The 26714-nt window shown below is 36.1% G+C and overlaps 1 long non-coding RNA gene across 2 annotated transcripts in view; it reads right to left on the bottom strand.

Annotated features, from left to right (window-relative positions):
* The window catches only part of LOC110680326, a 36180-nt gene extending 15976 nt beyond the window's left edge, over window positions 1-20204 (bottom strand). For both annotated transcript variants that reach the window (XR_002502838.1, XR_002502837.1), the window contains exon 1: window positions 19567-20204. This is a non-coding gene — a long non-coding RNA (uncharacterized LOC110680326). The remainder of the gene's footprint in view (window positions 1-19566) is intronic.
* Between the last annotated feature and the right edge of the window lie 6510 nt (window positions 20205-26714).

The raw sequence follows: 26714 nt of genomic DNA on the forward strand, positions 1-26714 counted from the left end.
GGTAGGTCGTCATAAATCTGTGCAAACAAACAAGTGGTTTTTGGGCTTCCACTCAGTCTGCCGTGACAGTCTTGGGGTTTAACTGTTTAATTACAGGTGTATTATGTTTGAAGTACCTTCTGGGAAGCACTCTTGTGAATGAAAGATGTTACTCGTTCGGTGGCGTAATTAGTTAACGCGCCCAATCTAGCGTATTGGGAGTCGTGTGATCGAAGCCCACCAGAACGATTCCATTATTTTTTACAATTCTGCATCTCACTTTGTTCAAATTGACTTTTGTGTCTACAAACTCCTGTTTTTTTTTAATTTCCAATTTGACGAAATTTGAGGATTGCATTCAGACTATCATATATCATTACAAGAAAATGTTTATCAGCATCATCTGCCAGAGTGTCCGTTGTGCAATCATCATAATTGAATAACCGAATATGAGCAACTGAAATCACTTAGTTATCGAGTGATAACGGTATTCTTGACTACATCCTATGAACCAGCACAGACAAACAGATGTGAAACTTGAAAAAAAATTGAATTAAGCAGTCCATTCAAAATTCTAGACTGAAACAATTTATTGTCTTAAGAAAAAAAAAATAAAAAATTCTAAAACAAAAAAAAGTAATTACAAAAGATTGTTTTAAACACTTGAACGTTAACTAGAAATCGAAACAAAAATGCCGTCTTACGTGAATCGACGACACCGATAGAACCCTCCTATAAATTGTCCCTACTGTCATGTCGGCATGTCTGTACCCGCTGTACACACTAAGAAAATATCACCGACTCCGGTAATTTTTTTACCGAAATATAAACCGCTGAGCGCTCGGTAATGCTTTCGGTAAAGTTAAGAATTACTGAACAATCTGTAATTTTCATCGACAGGCAGCTGTCAAAAAATTACAATATGTTCGTGAAATATTACCGAGAGAATTGTTAAATAATTTACCGAACGCATCGTAACAGCAAGCAGTCAGAATCGGACAGGCTGATCGATGAAAAAATAAAAACAATGAAGTTTATATTGATGTAAAATATAATAAATCGATTTATTTCGCGTTTTTCTTTTCAAATCGTTTGCACTTGTTAGAACTATTTATAAATTTCAACTGTTAACAGGTTACAGCAATGCAGAGCCGTTTAGTTAAGCGAATAGTGCAAAAGTTTCGCTCCTATGAAGGTTCCGTCTGACATTAGGCCCCGTTGTTAATCAGATTCTACAACTGCTTGTCTGTTGGTGAAGGTGGGATATGCTGCAAATCTAGTGCCACAGGAACAAGCTAGTTATGCCAGTTAAGGAAACAATTCTGGTTCATCTGCAGTTCTTCACCCCTTGCGAACAAAACCGGTACCATTGATTCCGTCATCCGTGCTCGTTAATGTGACGCTGCAATCCGGAAACATAATATCGCATTTATGTAACAATGAAAACATTTTATTCCATCAATCATGACTCATACTTACGGATAAGAAGTACCAGACGCTCATCCTGTTGCTGTAGTTTTTTTAAACACTGTTAGACAGTACCGGATGCAATACGATCGAGTACTTCGAAACAAATATGGCGGCCTCAGAAATTTCAAATTACCATTTGTTCGGTAAAGCATTGTAGCACTATGAACTGATGTACGGTAAAAAATTACAGTCTACGGCGAATCGAAACGATTTACTGGTTTTTCGGTGAATGAAACGATGATTCCGGTAAAAGTGGGCAAACATTGTTTTGATTTTTTCATTTATTCAAGGACATTCGGTAAATTAAGTTTGTAATACCGAAGCTTCAGTAAAATATATATTTACAGTACGTTTCCGGTAAGAATATTTACCGAACAACGAGAAAAAATCTAAGTGTGTACATCGCCCGTCATTTATCATTGAAAGTTTAATTGATTTCACCCCTCGAATTGCTGCTGCTGTCGTTGAATGCTTATGGGCAATCAATTTTGGTTCCTCCCGTGTGATAAATCGATAACCAAATTTTGCACAGCACAGATAGTGTAGTCTGTATGCCGATGACGCATCGCATATACCACATATAAAACCATTTTTCGTGAACTCGTCAGAATAAATGTGCTCTCCAGTGCTCGGTACCACAAAGGCTCGCCAAGTTCATATCGGGGAGCAACCTTGAACCAATTTTCGTCAGAGGCAATATTTTTCTTCTAGTGTCCTCTTGTACAGTGATTCAAAGTCATATTGGTACAGGGCTGTTTTACTGTTCTACTGTTTTTACATCAAGTTGGTAAAATAACCATAAAATTCTATATCGACTTCGTAATACTTTACCAATAATGGTGATCTAATGACTACCGCTTCTGCTTCATAAGCAGAATGTTATGGGTTCAATCCCAGGCCCGTTCATTTCCTCGTACTTTATAATTGTATCTTTCACTTGCTTCCATCTTCCACTCTTAATGTGTCACAGTTGATATATCACAGTTCATAGCATTTGCTAAAGCCAGAGACGGACAAAAACAAGTTTCCTTACGCTTCCATTCTTCTATCATTATAGCACGCCTTTCCTTACGCCTGATACATGGGTAGTCTGCTAACCATACAGCAAGCCTCTCTGCCACAAATTTACCACCTCTACACCTTCCCGCCTGAACTGGCGTAGATGCAGCGGTATATCCGGTCTACTGTGGGAGCCAGTTTAATGCATCATCGATTCCTTCCCTTTCCTCTCATTGGACTGAATTCTGACGTGGCAGGCGACATTGTTGCCTAAAAATAGAAGATCACCCGCACTTATACACTGAGGGTGTCTTTTAGTTCCAAGCAGTCATCTGGTTGATTCCTTATGTAGGTGCAGCTGATTTGGCGTAGCAAGCACGGGCGGCCAATCAAGCTCAAGCTAAAACTCACCTATAAATCTTCATCAAAAAAATTTGGGACCAATGAGCATTTTCCACTTTGTACACATTTACCATGAAAGACTTTTGGAAATAAGCCTCTTTTGATAGTTTTTTTTTCAACCTTGATGTAAAACAGTGCCGTGTAGGAATATGAAACTGAGTCACTGTACACTTGATTGAGAGCAACGGGAAAGTTCTGTTTTCTCGGAGACTCGAAACCGTCTCCAGCGACCTTGATTTTCTTTCTGTTTTCCTGCAAAACTTTTGTTTCCGGTATGATGTACCTTTGTAGGAAAGGTTTATAGGATATGGCGCCATGTTCAAACGATAACAATCAAGTTGTTCTCGGAGTGCCACAGAGTGCAACTGTTTTTCCGAAACTGGAGTGCGGCATTCGGAACAAGGGTATGATGCGAATGTTTTTTCCCCAGCCAAGCTACTGATCTGGCTCCATGCGGATACGAGGGGTTGGTTATTGGGGCATAGAGCGGAAATAAATGTTGTTTTGATGATTTATTGCTTCAGAGGTGAACCGTGTTCAGTGGTCCCCCGGGATGTGAGACGACAATGGTTTGTGGTGTTTTCCTCTATGTTAGGAAAAATCGTTCAGCTTCGATAACCTGCAGATATTGCACAAAAAAACAGGTGCAGGAAGAACAATTCTTCGGATTTGGGTTTCCCTGTCAAACATGGGCAGATTTGACAAGAAAATGCTATAATTTTTCGATTGATGCGTGTTTGAATTTTAATTAGATCATGTTATCAATGTATGAATAACTACTGGAATCGAATAAATTAAGGAGCACCAGAGCTATATCCTTGAAATATGTATATTCTATACAGGAAATTTACCATTTGCAAAATTCTTTAAAATAACATCTGCTCTTCATGGTGGGTTATGCAATATTTCAAATAAGTCGTTTTTTATGCAATTTGAATAAGAAATTAAATTTGTGTTGACAGACGTGTATCTATGTATTAGTGATAGATAGCAGAAGCAACTGTAAACGATGAGTGTGCTTGCTGTCTAGTCCATGTAGTGTGTTTCGAAGTTGAAGGTTCTGTATGATCAGTGACCGCTGCGCTTATATTTGGAAACATGTATCTGTCCATGTCTCCAAATATAAGCGCAGCGGTCATAATCGTCATAATTGGATTTATCTTGAGACAGACAATACAAATCAAGAAAATCGACACACAGCCTTTCCATTTTGCAAATAAAACGAGTGAGTGTTTTTATTTTTCACGATTTCTCAATTATTACGGAGAAAACTGCTTTTTTAGTTTTGACATTTGCTCCAATTTTACTTGGACCTTAAACTAGAAAACTGTTCCCAAAATTCCCGCAAATTATTTCAGAAATTCGTCAAAGGATTTCTCCAAGAACTTCTGCAGGGGACTCTCTAGGAAAATGAATTACATCCTTCCAGATATTCTTTCGAGGATGCCTCCTGGAATATCTCCAGGGATTACGTCAATAATTTCTCCAGGAATACCTACAAAGATTCCTTCATGAACTCCTCTAGAGTGCTCTACAAGAATTCCTTCAGTAGTTCCTATAAAAATTCCTCCATTTTTTTTAAGTTTTTTAGGGTATTTAGCCACTAGGGCTTCGCTCATGCGTTTCTCCAGAGATTTCTCTATTAATCCTCAATGAATAAAGAAATGATTCTAGGAAATCTACAAAGGGTTTTTCAAAGCTTTTAACATTAGCTTAGCTTCTATGTATTTCGCCAGAAATTCTCCAAAAATTGCTATACAGATGTAATTGAGAAATTGTTCAAGAATTTACCCAGGAGTTCCCTAGATGAATACAAGAATTTATTAAGATTTTTTTTTCCAATGATTCCTCTAGGATATTGTCGAAGTGTTTGCCCAGGAATTTATTCATAAGCTACACAAGAGAATCTTCCAAGATGTCCACCAAGTTTGTAATCAGTAACTTTATTGGTTTCCTCCAACGATAATTTTTAAAGGTTTCCTCCAAAGACTTTTTCGTGAATTGCTTCACAGATATTTCTAAGAATTATTCTGAGCGTCTCTAAGGAAATTCTTTCAGAGATGTTCAACAGATTAAATAAAGGAATTCCTTCTAGGATACTTTCAGAACTTTTACGCGATTTCAGCAAATTTTTCCAAAGATCCCTTCATAAATCATTGCAGGGAATGCACCTTAAGAATTTCTTCATGGGTTACTCCATACGTTTATCTATAGAGTTACCAAGAATATACTGTTATATATTAATTAACAAGATTTTTAGCCCTGGGCTAGTTCATCTCGAGAACAACGGCTTTACTTCCCTTCCGAAGGAAGCCGCCACTGTAACATACATGTCAAGTGACTATCTCTGGGATGGGATTCGATCCCAAGTCGCCGGCGTGAGAGGCGTGTGTTCTAACCAGTATACCAGGTCCGTCCCACTATAACGAAATTTTTTCACTGAATGTTTGTGGAAGTAAATCTCTCAGTGAAAGGGGTTGAATTCTGAGAATATTGAGAGTAAATCTCACTTATCGCTCTCTGTAAGAATCATGATCCGCAACACATAAGAAGGGCCGTTTATCGTCTGTTGTATAGCTCTGATTATATCGTGGGGACAACAGTGCATGATCAGGGCTGGTAGCAATCAGACAGCAAAATAATAGTGACCAAAATGATAAAAAAGTGATCAAATAGTGACCAAAAAGTGACCTAAAAGTGACTTGAAAACTACAAGTATTAGTCATAAAACTGAATAGAAATGAAAATATGTTCTAATTATATTATTTATTTATTCTCTCTTGATACGTTTTGAACATTCGTAAAAAGACTCAAAAAATCATATCTCCGTTGTTTCTGAAGCGATTTTAAAATTTTACCACTAATGGAACCTGTTACAACTCTATTTTCTATATGTCATACAAAATATGATATTGGCCACATGGTTCCGGAGTTATTTCTGGGTGCAGTGGGGTTAGTTTTTCCCGGATGATGATCCACTTACAAAATGCTTTAGAAACCTGAATTTCGACATGTCATTCTTCATGATTTATCAAAAAGAGGTCACTTAAAACCACTTAGGACATTTCTGGCCACTTTGGCTGCACTTTAGTAATCTTCCGGATACTTGGTTCCCCTGGGGAAGTGGCCATTTATGAACCGGTTATGGAGCAGGGCTTGCGACATATCAATCTTCAAGATTTTACGAATCAAATATGTTGAAGACTATATCAATTGATTTTGGCTACATTGGCCAAATTCCGGAAGTCTTCCGGGCACCTGGTTCCCTGGAAAAATGCCCATATATGAACCGGTTATGAAGCAAGGTTTGCGACATACCAATCTTTAAGAATTTACCAATCAAGCATGGTGGAGACTATTTCAATCATTTTTGGTAACATTGGCATTTCGAAGTCTTCCGGGCATATGGTTCCCTCAGGCCATATATGGACCAGTTATGAAGCAAGGCTTGCGATATATCAATCTGTAAGATTTTACGATTCAAGTATGTTGAAGACTATTTCAATAGTTTTTGGTCACATTGGTCACATTCCGGAAATTCTCCCGACTCCTGGTTCTCTCAGCAAAGTAGCCGTATATGTTCCGGTTATAAAACAAGATTTGCGACATACCAATCTTCAAGATTTTACGAATCAAGAATGTTGGAGATTATTTCAATAGTTTTTGAAGTAGTTAGATTAGTCACGTTCTTCTAGGTGCCCAGGTTCCCTCATAAAAGTAACCATAAACGGATAAGCTATGAACAATGATTGCGACGCATTTTACTCCTGATTCCCTCGAGATAGTGACCATAAACTTATAAATTATGGAATAGGACTTGCGACACATCAGTCTTCCAGATGTTATGAAGCAAGTATGTTGGAGACTATTTCAAACATATTTTTCATTTGACGCATACCGAAGTTCTTCCAGATTGGTGGGTTCCTTGGGAAAGAATTATAAACGGATTAACTATGAAACAATGCTCGAGACACATCAATTTTTAAGATCTTATGGATTATATATGTTGTTGACTGTTTCAAACAGTATCCATAATCTGGAAGCGTTTTGGTCAACCGATTATTCTCGAGAAAGTACAGAGGATAGGGAAAATGATTGAGATAGGCTAAATTTTGCCTAAATTCAATTGTTTGTATTTTCATCCCTCTTGTTTTAAGTGTGTCTTTGCATATTTTTTGAGGCTTTATTGAATTCATTTGCCTCTTGAAATTGATGTGTATATTAATCAATTTACATATCAGGCGTGTTTAGAATGTATTAAACTGCAGTAATTCAAAATCTTTCTTAACTGTCCGAGCTAAGACTTGATTGTCATAAATGGTCAAAAAGATAGCGCATTTGATGTTTCATTTATCTTTTTTTTTTCGAGACGAACATTAGCTTAATATAGGTTACTATGTAATATTTCTGATTCCAGTTGAACAAAAACAAACAAAAAGAAATAAAATATATGAACTCTTGTAAACAAGCTCATGATAGAATTATGAGCAAAATTCCTGTTCATGAGGAGTTTACTGGCGAAAATTCAAGATCTTGAAGTAGAGATGCAAAACGAATAACTTGAAGCATTTCTCAAAAAATGTGTTAAATAAAATGAGGGAAAATTGTGGCGAAACATAAAAAAATACTGCAAGAATTCCAAGTTCTAAAACAAACGAAAAATAGAAACTTATGCTAAAATTGTGGCAGAATTTCTGTAAAATCAAACCATTTCTTCCAAATAAACAATAACTCCAGATCACAATTGATTATTGACGAACTCGAGACAGACCGAATTAGATGAATGTCGTGTATAAAGCATTAGAATATGATTCCATGAGTACTTTAAATATCCATATTTAAACTGAATTATAAAGCAAACAGTGAACGATCAAAATCGCATATGTGTTGCCGAAATTCATGAACAGGTGGAATTGACGTTAGAAAATAGCAACTGCTTGTTTATTTTTTGTATACAAATAGTTGAACAAAGTCGTGTGAAAAACAGTGTCAAGGGTTAATGAATGGTAGAATGTATTGTTTATTTGTGGGAATTTCTAATGTAATTTCTGCAATGATTTTCAGCAAAATTAGTACTTGCTTTTGAAGTCCTGGTCGAATTTCAGACAAACTCTATGAATTGTTATACCTAGCTGTCTCTGGTATATCTTCCGGAGGAGTTTTGACGATGTTCTTTCTGAAAGCAGGTTTAGGATTTCTTCTATAGCCGTAGATTACTCAAATCAGATATCGGTCTTAGCTTTTACCAAAACGTAATAAAATATGTTCGACAAAAAATCATCCAAGACAAACTTACTTTCTAAGTTTTTCCAGAATATTCTCCAAAACTTTTCACAAGAGATTTTTAAATTTTCCACAATATTCGTTTGAATTCATCCAGAAAGTTGGCCGGGAGTCCGTATTTTTTTTTTGAATCAAGAATCTTGACACTTTGATTTCAAAATCATACTATACTTGTCTTGTCTTATAATAACAAATTTCCATTTCTATCTGTTTGTGTTCGAAAAGCTCTTCCAGCCTTAAATTTCTTTTTCATCAGATCACGAAACAAGTTACTTTAGTGACCATTTTCCTGAAAAAAGTAACTTTAGTGACTTTTTGTTGGAAATAGTGACTTTTTAGTGATCAGGTCAAAAAAAGTGACCAAGTCACTAAAAAACGACTTGTCACTAGCCCTGCATGATAAAACGGATCTAAACAAGCTCCAAACCTGAGGATGTTCGGGGATTGTTTATCGTACCAGTAAACTAAAACACCTAATGTGTAAACAAACGAGAAAAATCGGTTTTGTCAATATCATCGCATTACTGCTATTTATCAAACTTGTTACAACTTGCGAAACCTTGCCAATCATGGACCGATACATATGCGATGTTTTTCTTCGCTTGCTTTGATCGTGTTTCGAAATCATTTGAGAACGAATTCTCCAATGCCTACTCAGGGATATACTATTTGTCATACAAGTGTCCTATCAAGTACCGATAACAATCGTGACCGAATCAAATTAGATTGAGTTAAAACCACAGGAGATCTATCGGGTTGACCACTGCGCTCAGTACGCCAACTAGTGTAGAACAAATTAAGCTTAAGTGATAACACGAATATGTTATGTTAATGCTGTCCTTTCCGTGCATTCTGATGGACTGCATGCACGCCATTGTCATGTGGCGAGCTACAATTAGTATTATTTTAAATGAAAAGCTGTCCCGATGCCACTTTATGTTATTAGGTTTTTAAGGCACCTATTACCTTAAATGTGGATAAAGTATTTTAAATTCAATACATCATTTAATAGTTTTTAACTAACTTGATGCGAAAACAGTATACTGTACGAATATGAAATTGGGCCACTGTATGTGTGACAAAATGATTTCAGTTCTCATCGTATGTTGATGATCATATGTTTGATTTCATTGGCAAAGATTGTTTTAGACTAGCAAATAAATAGTATTAATGAAACAGTACTTGTCCAAATGTCCAACGGAGAAACAGAAAACATCTCTTGCCCTAGTGTTGCGTCTGCTTATCTATGGCAACTATTTCGATTTTTGATTTACACCACGTTGCGTTACTTGCTGCTATATAGTCTAAAACGCCAAACCCCATAGCTCCTCGGCGATGGTATGTTATTGGTTGTCTTCATCAGAGTTATTTTAAAGTAATGTAGGGCAAAGGTTTGCGATTAACTTTTCGCAGAAGACTCACAAAACTATTAATGTTTTTTAGATTATTTCAGCAATTGGCCATACACAATTCTTATTGAGCAATATTAAAATTCTGGACCAGAACGATTAAAAACACAATTTCATTTATAACTTCGTACTACTTCGATGAAATTATATAGACACTACACGTTAATGCTTCCAGTGGGCTATTTGCCTTTTGAAGGAAGCACCACACTAGACAACGAACTAGCAAGCAACGCCCAGTGGCACAGTCGGAAAACATTCCTTTCGAAAAGTTTTCACGTGTGCTGAGAAAGACCCACTGCGATCTTTTGCCCCGAATCACTCTATTCCGAAGCATCAGGCAGCCCGTGCGATGTACGAGCTCTAACTATCCTCGTGCACTTGTCGTGACGGCCTTGGGCAGCATCCTCGATTTATTCGACGCGAATAGTGGTGTCTCTCGTGTCTTCGGACGCCGACGGAATAAGGGGTTGTTGATGACGCACCACCCCAAGAAGCGAAAAGTGCACCAAGTGGAACGAACCATCATCACAACGTCTCCTTGGTCGGTCGGTGGATAGCAAAACAAGTTTAGTCTTTGCGCTTAAACCACAGAGAGCCAGTAGTGTTGATTTTACCTCTCATCAGCATAATCAGCGATAGCATTCACATTCCGCTGAGGGTGAGTCGCGGGCTCCACTTGTCCTGCCGACCCTTACTGCTTCCACCAACTCGAACGAACGGATCGCGGAGAGTCGACGAATGCGTCGAATGCGAGAAAACCGAGACGACGACAACAGGGCAATCTTTCACTACAGTGTGCGACTCAAGAATGTTTCAGTTTTACATGCACAGTCGAGTTGTGTGTTATCTATAGTATAGTATACTTGCTTCATTGTGAACCAGTACAGTTGTAATAACCATTTAACCCTCTACTACCCAACCCCGCCTTTAGACGGGCTACACTTTGGAATTTTGTGTATTTTTTCGTAGTTCGGAAATCAAAATGATTTTATTTTTGGCTTATACCTTGACTCATAACACGTATATAAAAAAAGTTTTTTATGACTTTTGAAACTTTTTTGTATTTCTAGAAATTGTTTGAAAAATTGTATTCTTATATAACCTACAAATGCCTGGGGTTCATTTGACGTGTAGTATAAAAAATCGTATCTTTTATATTTTTCTACGATCAACCTATCACAAAAGAAGAGCCTGGTGATATTAAAATAATTTTAAACCTGTTTTTCCGTTAGTTACACGGAAAATAAAATACACTCCGAAAAAAAATTAAAAATTTAATATTTTTAAAAGTACCGTAAAAAATTAAATTGTTATTATTGCCAAAAATCAACAACTAGAAAAGGCTTCATAAAAAAATGAAAAAAGCTAGGGATGTTCAAAAATAAAAATTATAAAAATCAAAAACCAAAATTTAAAAATTTGCGAATGAAAATAAGAATCGCCCAGAAGCTATTGGTAATCAAGTGTGTAGCTTGTTGACATTGAGCAAAAGAATGGATTCTCACCATGAAGAGAAGATCCTCCTCTATCTCCCAGTGGTCATAGTTTTTATCTCGGTCCAATCATTTCCTTAAGGTGAAAGCCAAACTTTGAATTTTCAAGTGCACAAGACTGGAGAATCTGACATCAGTTCGCGTTGAAAGTCAATCAAATTGCTTGCTTGCTTGCAATGGGATACATTTTCAACGCGGAGCGCTGTTTGGTTCTCAAATCTTGTGCTCTTGAAAATGTTAGGTGTGGCTTCATTCTTTAATCACCTTAAAAACAACGAGCTACACACCCGGTTTCCAGGCTTTTAGGACGAGATCATAAGTTATGCGAGTAATGGATGTATTATACTGTGAATAAAATTCACGACTTGTAATCTACAAACGCAAGAGCATTCAATTTTTCAAACGTACAAAAATGTTTGGAAGGTCATAAAAAGCTTTCCTAATATGCGTGTTATAGTTTAGATTTCAAAGCAACGACACAAAAATCAAAAATCCCATTGGGTATAAGAGGGTGAAGAGTCAAATATTCAATTTGATGATTACCGTCAAACGGGGCTTCTTTTGACATTATTTCCACATTTTTTAACTTTGAGGGTTTGTAGCTTTAAGAATAATGGATAGATTCGATAATTCTTGCTTATATCTAAGTTGTATGTGTACGTAATACATGTGCAAAATATGAGACAAATCCGTCCAGAAATAAAAATATTGCTTAAATAGCGAAAAAAATGTGTTCTTCAAAACAAAAAAGGAGCTACTTTGGACACTTGAAGAAATCTATACGATTTGATAATAAAATGATTATTTCACATTTTTTTTGATTGTATAGATTGACATCCATTAGGATGTTTATAAACGTTTTTCAATAATAAACATAATATAGAAAATTGTTAGGCTACAAGAAATACTCAAACCTTAATGACATTTTTAAGCGAAACACGCTAATCATAGTTCTTAGTTTGCAGTATTGAACTTCAACTTTCCTTCTTTTTAATTCAAACTGTCAGCTACCAATGCTTGATGATGCCAAGTACAGCGATGATTAATTAGTTCTGATCAGTGCTGCTCAATGTCAAAATTTTGAAAAACATGAAATGCTTATAGCACCCTTCCATGCGAAAAATAACATTAGCAAATATTACCAACCTATAGTCATATGAAAAAGGTCACCGGGAAAAACATTTTCGGATGAAGTTTTTCACTGGGAAGGATGATATTAGCAATATTCAATTGTCAAAGTCACGTGATATTCATGACATTTAACAGCTCTGGTTCTGATTCTTAATAATTGACATTCGTTATAGTTCGTACATGTACATATGTATAGTTATTCACTTTTCTGAATCCTTTGTTCGCTTTTTCTGTGCTGTAAAATATACAAACCAACACTTTAAATTAAATCAAAAGTTGAATCATATTTTCGAGGCAAAAATAAATATTTTTTTATTCAATATGGCGAAAAACAGAATAACTCATACTCAGCATGGTTTTTTTAAGGAACGCTCAATATGCACAAACTTGCTCGAGTTCATTGATTATTCTTTGACAGTCATGGATAATGGTAATCACGTGGCAGCTCTCTAGACGAATTCCATCCAGAATGAGTCGAAAATACTAAAAATCGTGCTCGACCATCTTCGATTTGGACCAAATTTTGCACATGTTTTTGGTATGGTAGCATAAGTGTTTTCCATAGAAAAATCGATCATTTTGACTCAAGAATCACTTTTGAAAATTGCCTTTAAGTTTTTGCATGCAGTTTATTTGAAAAATGGTAACTCCGAAACTGTTGATTTTAGAGAAAAATGTTCTATGAAGAAGTTATAGCAAACCATTTGAACTATAAGAAAAAATAGACTGTTTTAATATTTTTTTTTTCATGAAAAGTTCAAAAATAAAACTTGTAGGGGAACTTACGTATTCTCAGACAAATTCCGTGTATGTCTGTTTACATTTATGCGTTGCTCAATCCTCTATCTATTCACACCTACAGACTTGTCAAAATGCTTTTGGAAACGTTTTTACAACGCTGCGAACATCCCTTGTCAGTGTGACTATTGTCGGCAGCCTCATTCTCTTCGGCAACTTTTCCATAACAACTGCTGGTGAATCTCTTCGGCAGCTCCAAATCAGTCGCATTTTGTAGCGTGCTCATTTGAATTGCTGACATATCCGGCGATATCGTTTGTTCAGTCTCGGAAATCTCGCCAGCGGGAAGCGGGCAGAATAAAGAATCATCTGAATGTTTCCACTGATGTGTTTTGATAGAAAAATACTGTGTATTTGGCGTTTGAAATTTGGTTGCCGATAATAGTCGAATGGTGCCGAAGCCGTAAGTCTCCCTATTTTAAATTACAAAAAAAAAACATTTTTAATATATTTTAAATTTTTACCATAGAATCTTAATATGAAACAGATGGTTGCGACAAAGTTCCATGATGAAGAAATTTTTAATAGAAAAGTTTTTCTAAGAACAACTAAAACAATCTGTTTCCTATCAAGATTCTATGGTGAAAATTTAAAAAATATTAAAAATGGGGTTTCTGTGTAATTTAAAATTTAAGTTTTATTTTTGAATTTTTCATGAAGAAAATCAAATATTTTTTCAGTGTATATATTTTTTTTTCTTATAGTCCAAATGGTACGCTACAAATTCTTTACAAAGCATTTTTCTCTAAAATCAAGAGTTTTGGAGTCACAATTTTTCAAATAAATTGCATGCAAAAAGTTATAGGCCTTTTTCAAAAGTTATTTTTGAGTCAAAATGATCGATTTTTCTATGGAAAACACTTATTCTAACATACCGAAAACATGTGCAAAATTTAGTACAAATTGAAGATGGTCGAGTTCAGTGATTGACCTTTTAAAACTATATAATAATAAGTTGAAAATTGTAACAAAATGGTCTACCTCTGATTGACGACAGTTCAGAGAGCCCTCCAGTAATGATTAAAAAGATTTCTTTAATGATTCTCTTAGGAATTCAGTTTGAAATTTTTTAATGATTTCTCAATATATTACAAAAGAAACTTTTTCAGAATTTGCTTCGACAAGCATACCTTGAAAAGCCCTTATTTTATTTTTTCAGTATTACTTTGTGGCATTTTAGAATCACTCCTTCAAGAATTACGCCACAGATTATTACAGGTATTGTTCCATAAATGCTACCAGGGATTACCCCGCAAAATCCAAATTTCGTTCAGAAATTTTGCTGAATTTATAAAGGGTTCTTTAAACACTTTTACAGATTTTCCAGATTTGAATTTTCCAATAAATACTTTATCAGTTTTTCGGGATTCTTACCCAAAACATCAAGAGTCTAAAAAATAAATCCAGAGGTTTATAAAAGACTTCAATCTTGTAGAAGTTTGTCATCTATTTTAAACGTATCAGTGATGTCTTCAGGATTAAGTTTAGAAATATCCACCAGATTCCCTCCTTATCATTTCCTTGGAGATGTTTTTAGGGAAATCCTGGATGAATTCTTTGAGCACTTCTTTGGAAAACTTGTGGAAGAACCTGTTTCTGAAGAATTTCTACAGGAAAATAAGAGGAAATTCAATACAATTCCCGAAGTTTCTGCTCAATTATATGGGAGGATCGCTGGATGAGTGTCGAGAAAGATCACTTCCTTGAGAAACGAGTCTTTTAAGATATCCCTGGAGTAATTTCTGAGAGTATCATTGGAAAAAATCCTGGATGAATTCTTCAAGGAAATCAATAACTACATTTTGAAATATTTGGCGAAACGTCACGAGAAATCCACACAGAATTTTTTAGGAAGACCCTCTGAGAGATGACCAATTAGATTCTCAGAGGAATCTTCATTGAAACGTAGTTTCTTATCAATCTATTTTTGATCACGTTGTTACAGGCATGCATTTTCTTAGTTCACATTTAAAGATACTTAGCCGCTACCGCCGGTGATTAGTCACTTGTCAATTGTGTGTTAGCACCCGTGTTTCGAAGGGTCCCGAATTTAACTCCGCACCGGGCTCGGAAAGCCCTAGCTACGCCAATGGCTGGTAGCGGTTGAGTGTCTTAAAACAGAAACTTTATAGACCTGCTTTAAAAAGAGACCGAAACGAGACCAAAAAAGGACCTAAAAGAAACAAAGAAAATAAAAGTAACAAACAGGACTCTAGATGTTTTCTGCAGAACTTCATTAGAAACCAATTCAGCTATTAACCCAAAAAATAGGCATTACTTCAAAGATTTCTTCAAAAATAAATGAATTTTTCATCGGTTTTACCAATGAATTATTTTATGAATTTGTTGGATATCTCCAAAACTTCAACGTGTTTTTTTTGTAAGAAATCACTCTAGAAATTCTAGCATATTTTTTTCAAGCATTCCTCCAAAAATTCGTTCACAAATTTCTCAAGATACTCCTAGGTCCTCCAATCGGTGATCCAGTGATCCCATCGATTTCGCTAGCATTTTGTCGAAGCATTTCGTTTAGGACAACTTCAAAGAATTCTAGCAGCTTTGAAAGCAGTGATTGCTTCAGAGATGTCTCCACTTATTAATTGTTTTCCGGGATTTGTTGGAGATTTCAACTAAGAATTTCTATAAGAATACCTTTAAAAATTACTCCAGAGATTCCTCACTTCTGGAAGTCTTTAAGTTGTTTCCTAATTATGTACTCAAACAATTTATCCAGGGTATTGCAATTGATATTTAGTTAGAAATCAACGAAGAAATCCCTGAAAAATTGGAAGATTTGCTTGGAATAACTTCTGTAGGAATCTTTGGAAGACCTGCTAATGGGATTAGTTGAGAAAAATGTAGAAGAGGAAAATTTTCAGAGTAAGTCCTTTGATAACTACTGGAAGTAGTTATTTTGGATTTCCTGAAGCAAATTATGGAGAAAATCCTTTGAATATTCCTTAAAAAAATTGGAGGAATTTCTAGATGAATTCCTGGAAGAATTTGTGGGAAATTAGTAGAGAAATTAATGGGAAATGAGATGTCTGCATGACTCCTGAAAGTATTTCCTAAAAGTATTTCAGTGGGAATCTTAAAGCTTATCCTCGAGGGAAGTGTGGAGAAATTTTCCGCATAATAGTCGCGTAAGAGCATTTTAATGTATTTCTAGAGTCGTAGGAAAGTTGCAACAGAGTTCACTATGAACAGAAAAGGTAGTAAATAGTGGCATTAGAGACAATTTTGGTCAAAAAAGAGACTTTAGATACCTTCCGTTGAATTAGAGACATTTTTAGAGACAGAAAATCTATAGATATACCTGTTCTACCATGAGCAAATGATCATCTATTGAATAGGGTATAGTTCAAATAACTGATTTTGATCATTTATTTTTGCATTATGTTATAAAGTTACTAAAATAGTAATTCGTAAGTAATTAGAACTGTATAACAGGTAAAAGTGAAGTTACGAATCGCCCTTGTATATCACGCTTGGAAAATACACGAATATAGGGTGCAAAGCTACTTGGGCACTTTCATGATTCACTTTGGCATGGGGAGTTTTTCTCGGCCGAATTATCTGAAACTTTGCAATAAAAAGCATTTCAATACGACGCATATTGTATTCAAATATGAACTCAGTAGCTTTCAAAAAACCCCACTGCCGAAGTGAATCGAAAGTGCCAAGAATAGGATACGATTCCCTACACGTTACGAATAAAAATTTATACAAAATCTGAACATACAATTATACAAAAGAACAGAAAGAAAATATTTTCAAGTGCCTTTAAAATAAAAACTTTAGACAATTTATGCTTGAAAACTAGAGACCGAACAGGAATCAAAAAGAAATCATACAAGAAAACGAAAATAATCTGAAAAGGAATCAGAAGATTGAAGTTTTCATAGGATTTATTTTAGAAAACCCGGTCACTCATTGTACTATGAACATTTTTATAGTTTTGGACATTAGGAAATTTGGAAACTTTTGGAAAGTTCTTATTAGTGCACGAAAATTTTTCCAGGAATTTAATCAGAATCTAATTGAGCTATTTGCTCAAAGAATTCATTTATTGATAATTTAACGGCCAAGTTAAGAAATTCCCCCATGAAATTAGTTCAATATACCTTTTAGAATTCAACCTAGCTAAGATTTTTTTCTGAGGATAATCCTAGAAATTAATACAAAAACCATGAATTTTTTTTTTCAAGAATTTTCAGAACTCCATTCTTTTTTTTTTCAAGAAAATCCTGTAAATTATCCAGTGATTCTTCAAACGGTTTTGCTAGGATTTATGTTCAGGACATGTTTAAAATCTCAAGCAATAATTTCTTCAGAGAAGAATCCTCTGATTTCTTAGGATTTCCTCCAGAATTGTCATTCAGTTTTCCAAGACTTCAATCAAGAATTTCTCTAATGATACCTTTAGATATTACTCCAGAGATTACTTTTATGATTTCTTCATCAGAACAACCAGCGGAACTTTTTTGAGATATTCCCCAAAGAAGTTCTCAAAAAATATCCAGGAGTGTCTCCAGGAATCATAAAGGACATTTTTGAAAAAATCCCTGAAATTGAGACCACAAATGTAATGGAAATTTACTTGAAACATTAGTCCAGAATTGTTTGAAAGAACTTCAGGAGTAATCCGTGGATGGAATGTTTCATAAACTTTCAGGAGAAACCTAATGATGAATCATTAAATTTATTGATTTTATTTTGAATAATTCCTGGAAGAATTCTCAATAGATTTCCAGGACTAATTCCTAGATGAATTTCGGAGCAATTCCTGAGATAAACCGTAGAGGAATTTACGAAGGAATTTATATAAAAATGGCTGGAGTAATAACTGAAAAACCGGCATAGCAACTCCTTGAGGAATTATTGTAGGGGTTCCTGGAAATAATCTTTTACAAATTTCTTCAAAATATCTGGAATAAACCCTTGATATTCTCTTGTAAAAACCCTTGTAAGAAACTTTGCAAGATCTGCTAGAGTAAATAACAGTGTAAAACTGTAACTGTTAAAAAAATACAATAAAAAAACGTTTACATAAATTAAATTCCCTGATATTCCCAAGTTTTTTTCAGGTTCTACAAAATAAGTCCAGGTTCAAGAAATATTCTGATTTCAGATAGATAAAAAGTTATTGACAAAATAATTTGATTCAATTTTCAATGTTTCAAGCTTCCAGATTTTTTTATTGCATGTTGAAGCTATTTTAAGGTGCAACAATGTCAAAGCTTAAGTTTTTTTCCTACTGAATTGTATTTGATAAAAAACTGACTAATTTATACATCGATTGTAAGAGCTCGGATCATCATTGTAAACTGAACTTAAAAGTACATCGGTTTGCTTAACCCTTAAAGTTTATTGATTACAACGTACTCGTGCGAAAACAAATCATGCACTATTCATTTTTGGGCCGCGTTCACCTAGGACAGCTAAATGGGCGACAAAAAAAAAAAGACTCACAGATGTTTGTGACAATATTTCACAATAAAAATTTACAAGTCGTAAGACATTACGACTAATTTTTCAATTGTTTTCTCAAGGAATTTCATCAGAAATTATTACAAATACTTGATGCCCAAAGATTCAGATGTTACTCCGAAGATTTACTCAGGCTAGGATAGATGAATAGATTTCTTTTTTTGAGAGCTTCGCAGCTTGAGGCAAGCTCACCTCTTCAATTTCTTCAACAAATCATGTAGTGATTATTTCTCATGGAACCTCTTCGAGAATTTTCCTAAGGAAAGATCTTTGTTTTTGATATCCCAAAAACACAACCTGATTTTTGCGAAATATTACCACAGAAGATAACCACTTGAAGAACACTCTGATGAAAAACAGGGTTGAGTTTGAGGAATTCTTTGAATAGATTTTCTCGAATAACCCCTTGAGAATATTTTGGAGAAAATCTTTGGAGCTACCGTGGATGAAATGACTTAGAAATTCTTGTCGGGTTTCTTGAAAAAAAAAACAACTTCTCAACATTTTTTTTCAAAAACCCTAGAATTAACCTTTGTGGGTTTTCTTGGAAAAAAACTGCTAAAGTCATTAGAAGATCTTCTAGAGTATCAACTGAAAAATTCGGTTGGAAAAATATCTGGAGGAAGTCCTAATATAGTGTTTGTAAACATTTTCAAAGTAATCCCTGAGCAAATTACTGGAGATAGAAACGTTGAAACTCACGACAATTTCCTGGAGCAAATTCTAGATAAATTACTCAAGAGATTTTTTTTGAAAAATCGCTGAAAGAATATCCAAGAAAGTTCCAAGAGAAACCTTTATTTCTAGAAGAGTTTCTTGAGAGTTCCACGTAGGAATCCCTGGAAGTATTCCAGATGAAATCTCTGGAGAAACCACTAGGATATTTCCTGAAGCTTTTCCTAGAGAAATCTGAGATAATTGTTTTAAAGAATAAGTTGAAAAGTGGTAACAGCGTAACAGTGGTAACAATTGTGCCCAAAAGATACAGCCAGAAGAACCGAAACTAAAAGAACTATTCCCCTGCATTTTAAAAATTTTGTGTCATACATTTTTCGTCACATGCTGTAGCAAGAGAAACCAACCCAACTGCAGGCTAACATATAGATACCTACCCAGGGAGCCTGCCGATGTTCTCCGCTAGGTATAATGTTCTATCGCTGGAACTCCGATGACTGAATATTGTCAACGAAACCAATCGCTACCTAATTTGCAAATCTTGCATCACTCGCGGGCGTTCACTTTATATAGCTACTCTGACTTAATCGAACTGAACGCGCTGAGCAGAGAAAACACCCCGGCCAAAAATCTGCAATCCTTTTCTTCTTCTCCTTTGGTTATTTTTGCTTTCTTCTTTGCATCGCGGCACTTCACAGAGGGGTTTTATATACACTTTTTTCTATCCCACTTGGCTGCACTTTTCTCAACAAAAACTCTGCACAATACCTAATTGCTTTGCACAAATCGCTTCCTCCGCTGGCACCTGACACCAAACAAGCCCCGAAATAGCGTAGGTTTTCCTTCTTTCGAAATAGTTTTCCCTTTTTGGCTGGGAGTTCCTCGCAGATACATAAAACACTCACTGACTCTTGAACTTGACAGAGGGGAGGTGCAAAATGCAGCCACCAGCAAAGGCAAAAAAGACAGCAGAGGCCACTAATCAACCCACACGACGCGGATGAAAAACCGCGAGAACACAGCCGCAAATACAACCGAACGGTTCGGCACTCGCAGGCGAACTAAACTACTGAGCTGGCGTCGGCGTCGCTTTGCCGTAGCCGCCTCGTCACGAAAAGAACCGATGAAAAGAAAACACTGCGATTCCAGTTTCAATATTGAACCCTTCAATAATGTTACTTAGGCAATCTTTGTGCACTAATTTTCTTTCAATTTTCAACATGAATATGTTATTAAAATGGTAGAATGATAAGTAGTATGTTTATTATTTAAGTTTTGTCTTGTGTTTAATTCTAAAAGCATAGAATAAGGAAATATACTGTAAAATTGTCACCAATATCAGATATTTACTGCTCTGAAAATTGACAATAGTTTTACGCTTGTAATGAGCGAGGCGTCGCGACGTTGGACATCAGCCGCAGCCGGGGATTTGACGAAAAGAGCCGAAGAAGCTTCGGTTCGCGGGTGCGATCGTCTCAAAAAACGTCAAACGTTCAGTCTCGTTCACCGTTCTGCGATTGACCACACGGAAAATAATATATATTTAAGGACAACAAGAGCAACTTCACTGGTGATCCAAATCATCGGTTTGTTCCATATTTCTGTATACCATGTTAAAAATTGGAGCTTGCACTGCACTGTTTATTATTTTCTCGATTTCATGCGCTCTTTGAATAGCGCCCAAACCGTTGATTTTAGCGATATAGTTTGTTCGGAAAAGTTTCTTAGTATATTAAAGCGCATCTTTTGACGAAAAAAGTTTTGTGATCAATCCACCTAGCAGTGAGATAGAAAAACTATTTTATCAAAACATTTAGGTAGATATATGGTGTCTTCGGCAAAGTTGTAGAATTGGCAATTTAAAAGAGACAAGACAATTTACACCGTCTTCAGCACATAAGGCTGCACAGACTGAACAATTACTAACATTATGCAACGGACAACATGAACAACAGCCCAGCGATGAATTTTTCGTTTGACGAAAAGTTTTCACCGACTGCAGCGGGAATCGAACCCACACCCCGAGGTACAATACGCCTAGACGACTGACGCCGCTAATCGCAACCCAAGTAACCACTAAGCCGTATAGAATCGGCACCAAATCGGTTCTATAGTCGATTTAAAAGCATGCTTAACAGAGCTTATTGAACCTGTATCGTAATAAAGGGCTGTTATAAAGCCACTTTTGGCGAATTATTTGGCTGATAAACGGCCTAATCGTTCCGAGTCTCTGTAGTGAGAGGTGTCAACATTTTATAGCAGGTGGGCAAAGAAAAAAAAGAAAAAGAAAGTTGTTTATTTTCTGCACCGTATTTTCTATCTATGCTCCTCTTCGAAGTTTTTTTTTTGTACTTGTTCTCAGACTTGAACCGATGTATTCAAGGCTTCTATCAGACATTTTTCATCGCGTATTCCAACTGCTCCACCGACGCGCTGCTGACTGACTTCGCCCAGCGTCATATATAAAGTAAGAAAAGTTGCTGTAGCCTGCAGACTTTATGTTCAGCAGAAGAAGTCTAAAGTCTAATGCTATCAATATCATACAGTTATTAGACCCGGAATCATTTCCAACTACCTTTTTGAGGATTGCCCTGAAAGCTGACTGAATATGTTTCTCAAAAAAGAGATGCATGTTATGATATCCCGAGATAAACCTCCCTTTTCCGTAAGCCATTTACGTATTTGTTTCCTTCTCTTTTACTTGCTCTCATCGCGATTAAGCAACTCCAAAACGATTTCAGTATCAAGAACTATATTAAGCGAAGGAGTTTCACTCACGCAACAAATGATTCCATTCCAACAATCATCCCATGTAATCTAAAATAGCATGGGGAAAATTGTTCCCAAACTTCATCATCGTTCATTACGGTTTTGTTTTGGTTTAAATTTGTTTTGCGATGTAAACGTCATGATGCTAAGCCGTTTATAGGCATTGACAACTGTTGTGTGCGGCTTATATACACAGGGTTCACAGGCCCTGTAACAAATCGTTATATAATTATATACGGCTTCTATCAGGGCTTGATGGTCACAGTGCCTATGAGTATTTAAAAATGTCTTATGATGCCAGTTAACACTGGAAAACCGTTAACCGGCTCATATACCGCTTATAACAGTGCTTAATGGTTACCTGGGAAGGCCACGAAGCCCACAACATTAAAAAACAACTGTGTCGTAGACACCATAAGTCAATCTAAATATTTTGAAAAAAAAAAGTTTTTCTATCTCACTGCTAGGTGGATTGATCACAAAACTTTTTTCGTCAAAAGATGCGTTTCAATATACTAAGAAACTTCTCCGAACAAACTATATCGCTAAAATCAACGGTTTGGGCACTATTCAAAAATGTTTGACGTCAGATAAATAACCCGGTACCCGGTATTAGGAACAGCTAACACCAATCTTTCTGATGGTGGTGTTAGTTTGCGTGGGCGGGCTTAAAAGGGCTCAACAGCAACGTTTCTGAAAAAAGGCTTAAGACCTATTGGGCCCTTTTCAAATGTTTGCCCAGATTTGTAAAGTAATACTGAACTAAGATGTGAGAATGGTGACATCCAAGATTCTTGGATTTCATTTGGAATTTCAGATTTTTTTTTATGAAATTCTGGGACTTCGATACATTCTATATTTGGCATACATAATATTTTTGGAATTTGCCTTTCTGGAATTCTTGTGGCAATATTAAAAACCGGCAATCTGATTCGATTATTGATCTTTCGAAATATTTTGGTATCTTTTAGAAGGAATTTCTGAGATTTCCAGATTTTACATCAAAATCTCAATACTGGAATACAAAAAAGTCTAGAAATTTCATAATTTTATGTTGCTGTAATCTCAAGACCCGGATAAAAACGTACCATTCAGTGAATGGAATAAACCATTAATGTACAATATAACTTATTGGATACAATACAGCGTATTGTAATTGAATGTCCAAGCAACATTAACGCGGAAAAGTATAAAATATCATTCGCGAAATTACAGGTAATCAATGCGCTTGAAAGATATTGTTTGCAAGCAGTTATTTGCTACGTGCTACTGCCACAGACGTCTGTGTTACTGCAGTGCGTTGTTAGCAATTTAATCAGCAAATTCGACTTAATTTCCAAAATTGATGTTTTCTACACGGAGAAATCAGAATACCCAAAAATAAGTTCTTTTTACTCAAATTTGGGTAAACTGCATTTAGTTTTTACCCACGGTTGGGTTGTTCTGCCTCTCTCGAAACAGCAATGTTGTCAAAAACAGAGAGAGAGACGCACCGACCCAGCGTCGAAGTTCAATGGAATAAGCCAAATTAGAGTTCTTTTGAGTTTACCTAACGTTAAGTTGTTGTTTTAACCCATCAGGAGACTTCGAAAGCTAACGCTGGGTAGATTTTGTTTTGCACTGAGTTGTTTGTTTAGCCGCTGTCAAATGGAAACAACCTAATGATAGGTATATATCAGTTAACCTAAATTTGGGTTATCCCACGGAAGAGCCGAATTGCGTCAAAAGAAGTCAAAGTTGGGTTGATTTGCGGCTCCGTATAGTGTCCATATTTTCACATGCATGATTTGTTGTGTGAATAAACAACAAATTTGGCATATAAGCATGTTTTGATTGATTTTAAGTGTCACTCTGAATGGAATGGAAGTCACTGCTCATGTCCGAAAGTAGTAGGCACTACATGTTCGAAAGGTTTTTTATTCATACCAAAAGTGTAGTAAACTTCGTGGATTTTTTTGAGTAGATGCCAAATCAAGACCAACAATTGAAAAGGCCTCAAGTCCAAAATGTAAACAAATCGGTTTTCTGCTGATTTCAGTGTATAAGAGCCTATTGTTACTAAAACATACAATAGTCATTTGAAAATATGCATAAAAGTTGAAAAAATAACATTTTTCTAAAAGGCCCCATCTCATTTTCCGCTAACCAGGATATTCATCGCAAATGCGGCCTTTTCTCAAAAAGGCCTCATTTCTATATCTGACGGAAACCGAGTTGAAGCCTGTTAAATAAACATCAAAATTGCAATGTAGATAAACGTTCCCAAATTCACTAAGTAGATGCAGGTTATACTACGGAGCGACTGCTCCTTGTATTATTTTATACAGTGGTTGTCTAAACGGCGAACATTATCGGGTTCCTGTAGACTGATGTATTTGTATCATCCTACCTAATAATACCTGTGTCAGCCTGTCTGTACTTCACAAATTATCAACAAAAACACGATTTGGTTTCAATTGCATGAAAAATAACGTTCAATTGCAATATTATTTCAATTGAACCAATATTTCCATACATTTTCTCGACGACAAACTCGCGTAAGCACATACATAATGTTCATGGATGACGAAGGGTTCAATCAATCACATATTTAATCGACCGCACGAATCTTCTCTTGCTCTAGGGATCTCCATGTACTTTACTTCACCACTTAACACTCTTCTACACTTCAAATTTCTTATTTCTTCATCAATTTTGAATGATTTTCAAAAGGCCACATCAGAAGATGATGAAAAAACAAGCCACAACTAGAAGGCCTCAACACATTTTAGAGTAAACAAAGGCGTCAACTCACAGGCCTCATCAGCGTCGGCCGGCGTCTATGGCCACAAATGAAAAGGGCTGCACAGCTTTTGGTGAAATAAAAGCCTCATTTCCTTTGACTCGTATTTTTAGCATGATTTTCTGCTAAAATGATAGTAATGAATATTCATAGCTATAAATCAGTTTATCCATCGACTTTCTGGACGATAAAATATCATACAATGCTTAAATTAATAATTTAAATTTGATTTATTGTTTGTCAGTCAAAACAAGATTGCATTTTCTCACTGTTTACTTTGGAGATGAGCTTTGAAATTGGTTATGTCTTGCATGTGAGTAAAGTGCCAACTGCTTTCATCATACCCGCCATTGGTGTCGGTTTTCTATTGTGGTGTACCCTCGGCTGAATGTTTTAACCACATTGAGATGTATATACACATTGGTTCGTTCAGATTTGCTGTCATACAACGATGCATTTTTTAACGAAAACCCCAGTGCATGACGTATCAGTCTACAGTCGGGCGGAGACAAAAAAAAAGTCACGAAAAAGTCTGCACCAGTTTGCAAAGTATGGGGGAAAAAAGGGGAAGTTTTAAAAACATTTTCCGCTTCTTACAAATAAAAATTGTTCCGCGTCGATTTGCGAAACTGTGTTCGTTCTTATTCGCGACGGCTTCCAAACTGCAGTTTGATTGCTATAGAAACCGGGGATAGCGCCTCGAAGTGATGTGGAACAATTCAATCTCTGAAGTCATCTTCTAAGCGCAGCCAAAAGGTTCCACACCATTCAGAACATTTACACAGAGGGAGATGCTGCTGGATGGCTTCCGCAATGACGACGAAATTCATCATTAGTGGTAATTCTCATGTGCTGGACAAGAATATCTGATAATAGTGCGTGAGCAAATGTGGTTGTTTCCTGTTTTCAAAATTGGTAGTCAAAAACATCAGTAGGAACAAATATCACCGGATGGAAGCTAGATTTTGTTATTGTCCAGTGAAGAGACTCCCGACAACATATTGTATCTTAATTACATTAAAACTGGAGGACATAAAAAAGGGGAGATCATATTTCCTCTCCATATGCAGCGATAAATATATGGACCCTTCTCTTGTTCCCCCAGTGCAAGCCTCGTATCTTGTTCCCGTTGCTTTGTCAGCGTTTTTGCAGTTTTTGACAGCTTCTTGGAACTGCTGAAGGGAAGAAGAATAAACAGTGCTCTGTGAATCATGATTAGAAAGAAATACCACAATATTTTTTGCTGCTCATATCTCCATAGCGCCCCCCGCTATCGTATGAAGTGAAGTGAATGTGCAAGTATACACCAGTGTTCAATGTGCATGAAGCTAAGCTCTGCGTGATTACGATTGATAAATAGGAAACTGAACTATTACGAGCTATCCATTACTGAAGCGCATTTCTGGCTCGCGACAATTGGACTTTAGCTACCAGTATCGTACCAGCAAGTAGAGCAACAACAGAAAAAATGGTATGTTTCAACTTCATAATCCATTGTGTGTTTGAGAAGAGATATCTTTCATCATATTAAAAGGTTTCTTGTCGGGATGTATTCATAAAGCTGATCCAATATTTGAAAGTAAAACCTATTCAATTAGGTATTAATTCATTTATATCGAGTAAGAGTTTAGTTTTCCGGGGCCTTAAACTCTATTAATCAAAACAGACGCAATCAGTGCGAGCATCGAACCTCTGCTTGTGCGTAACGAAATTCCTCTGCTTCTGGAAGTTTTCTTAACAAACTACCTAAAGCCCAATAAAACAGTAATTATTCAGTGCTACAAAAAACAGTGCTTTTCAGTACTTTTCTTCTCCTATTGATTCCCTTACGATCCTTGTTGAACCCGTGCCTTCAATTTATCTATGTGGGCCCGTTGGCGAAAGCTTAGCGGTGTTGGTAATCCTCTTGGACACCGTCCTGTGAAAAAAAAAAACCTCTCGAAGGGTCACGTCTTCTTTCGTTTATTCACACAAACATGGTCATCAGAAAACAAACAAAAGGAAGGGTGATCTCTGAATTACAAATTCTTCCAC

Source organism: Aedes aegypti, unplaced genomic scaffold, assembly GCF_002204515.2.
Source record: "Aedes aegypti strain LVP_AGWG unplaced genomic scaffold, AaegL5.0 Primary Assembly AGWG_AaegL5_hic_scaff_1196_PBJ_arrow, whole genome shotgun sequence".
NCBI classification, from domain to species: domain Eukaryota; kingdom Metazoa; phylum Arthropoda; class Insecta; order Diptera; family Culicidae; genus Aedes; species Aedes aegypti.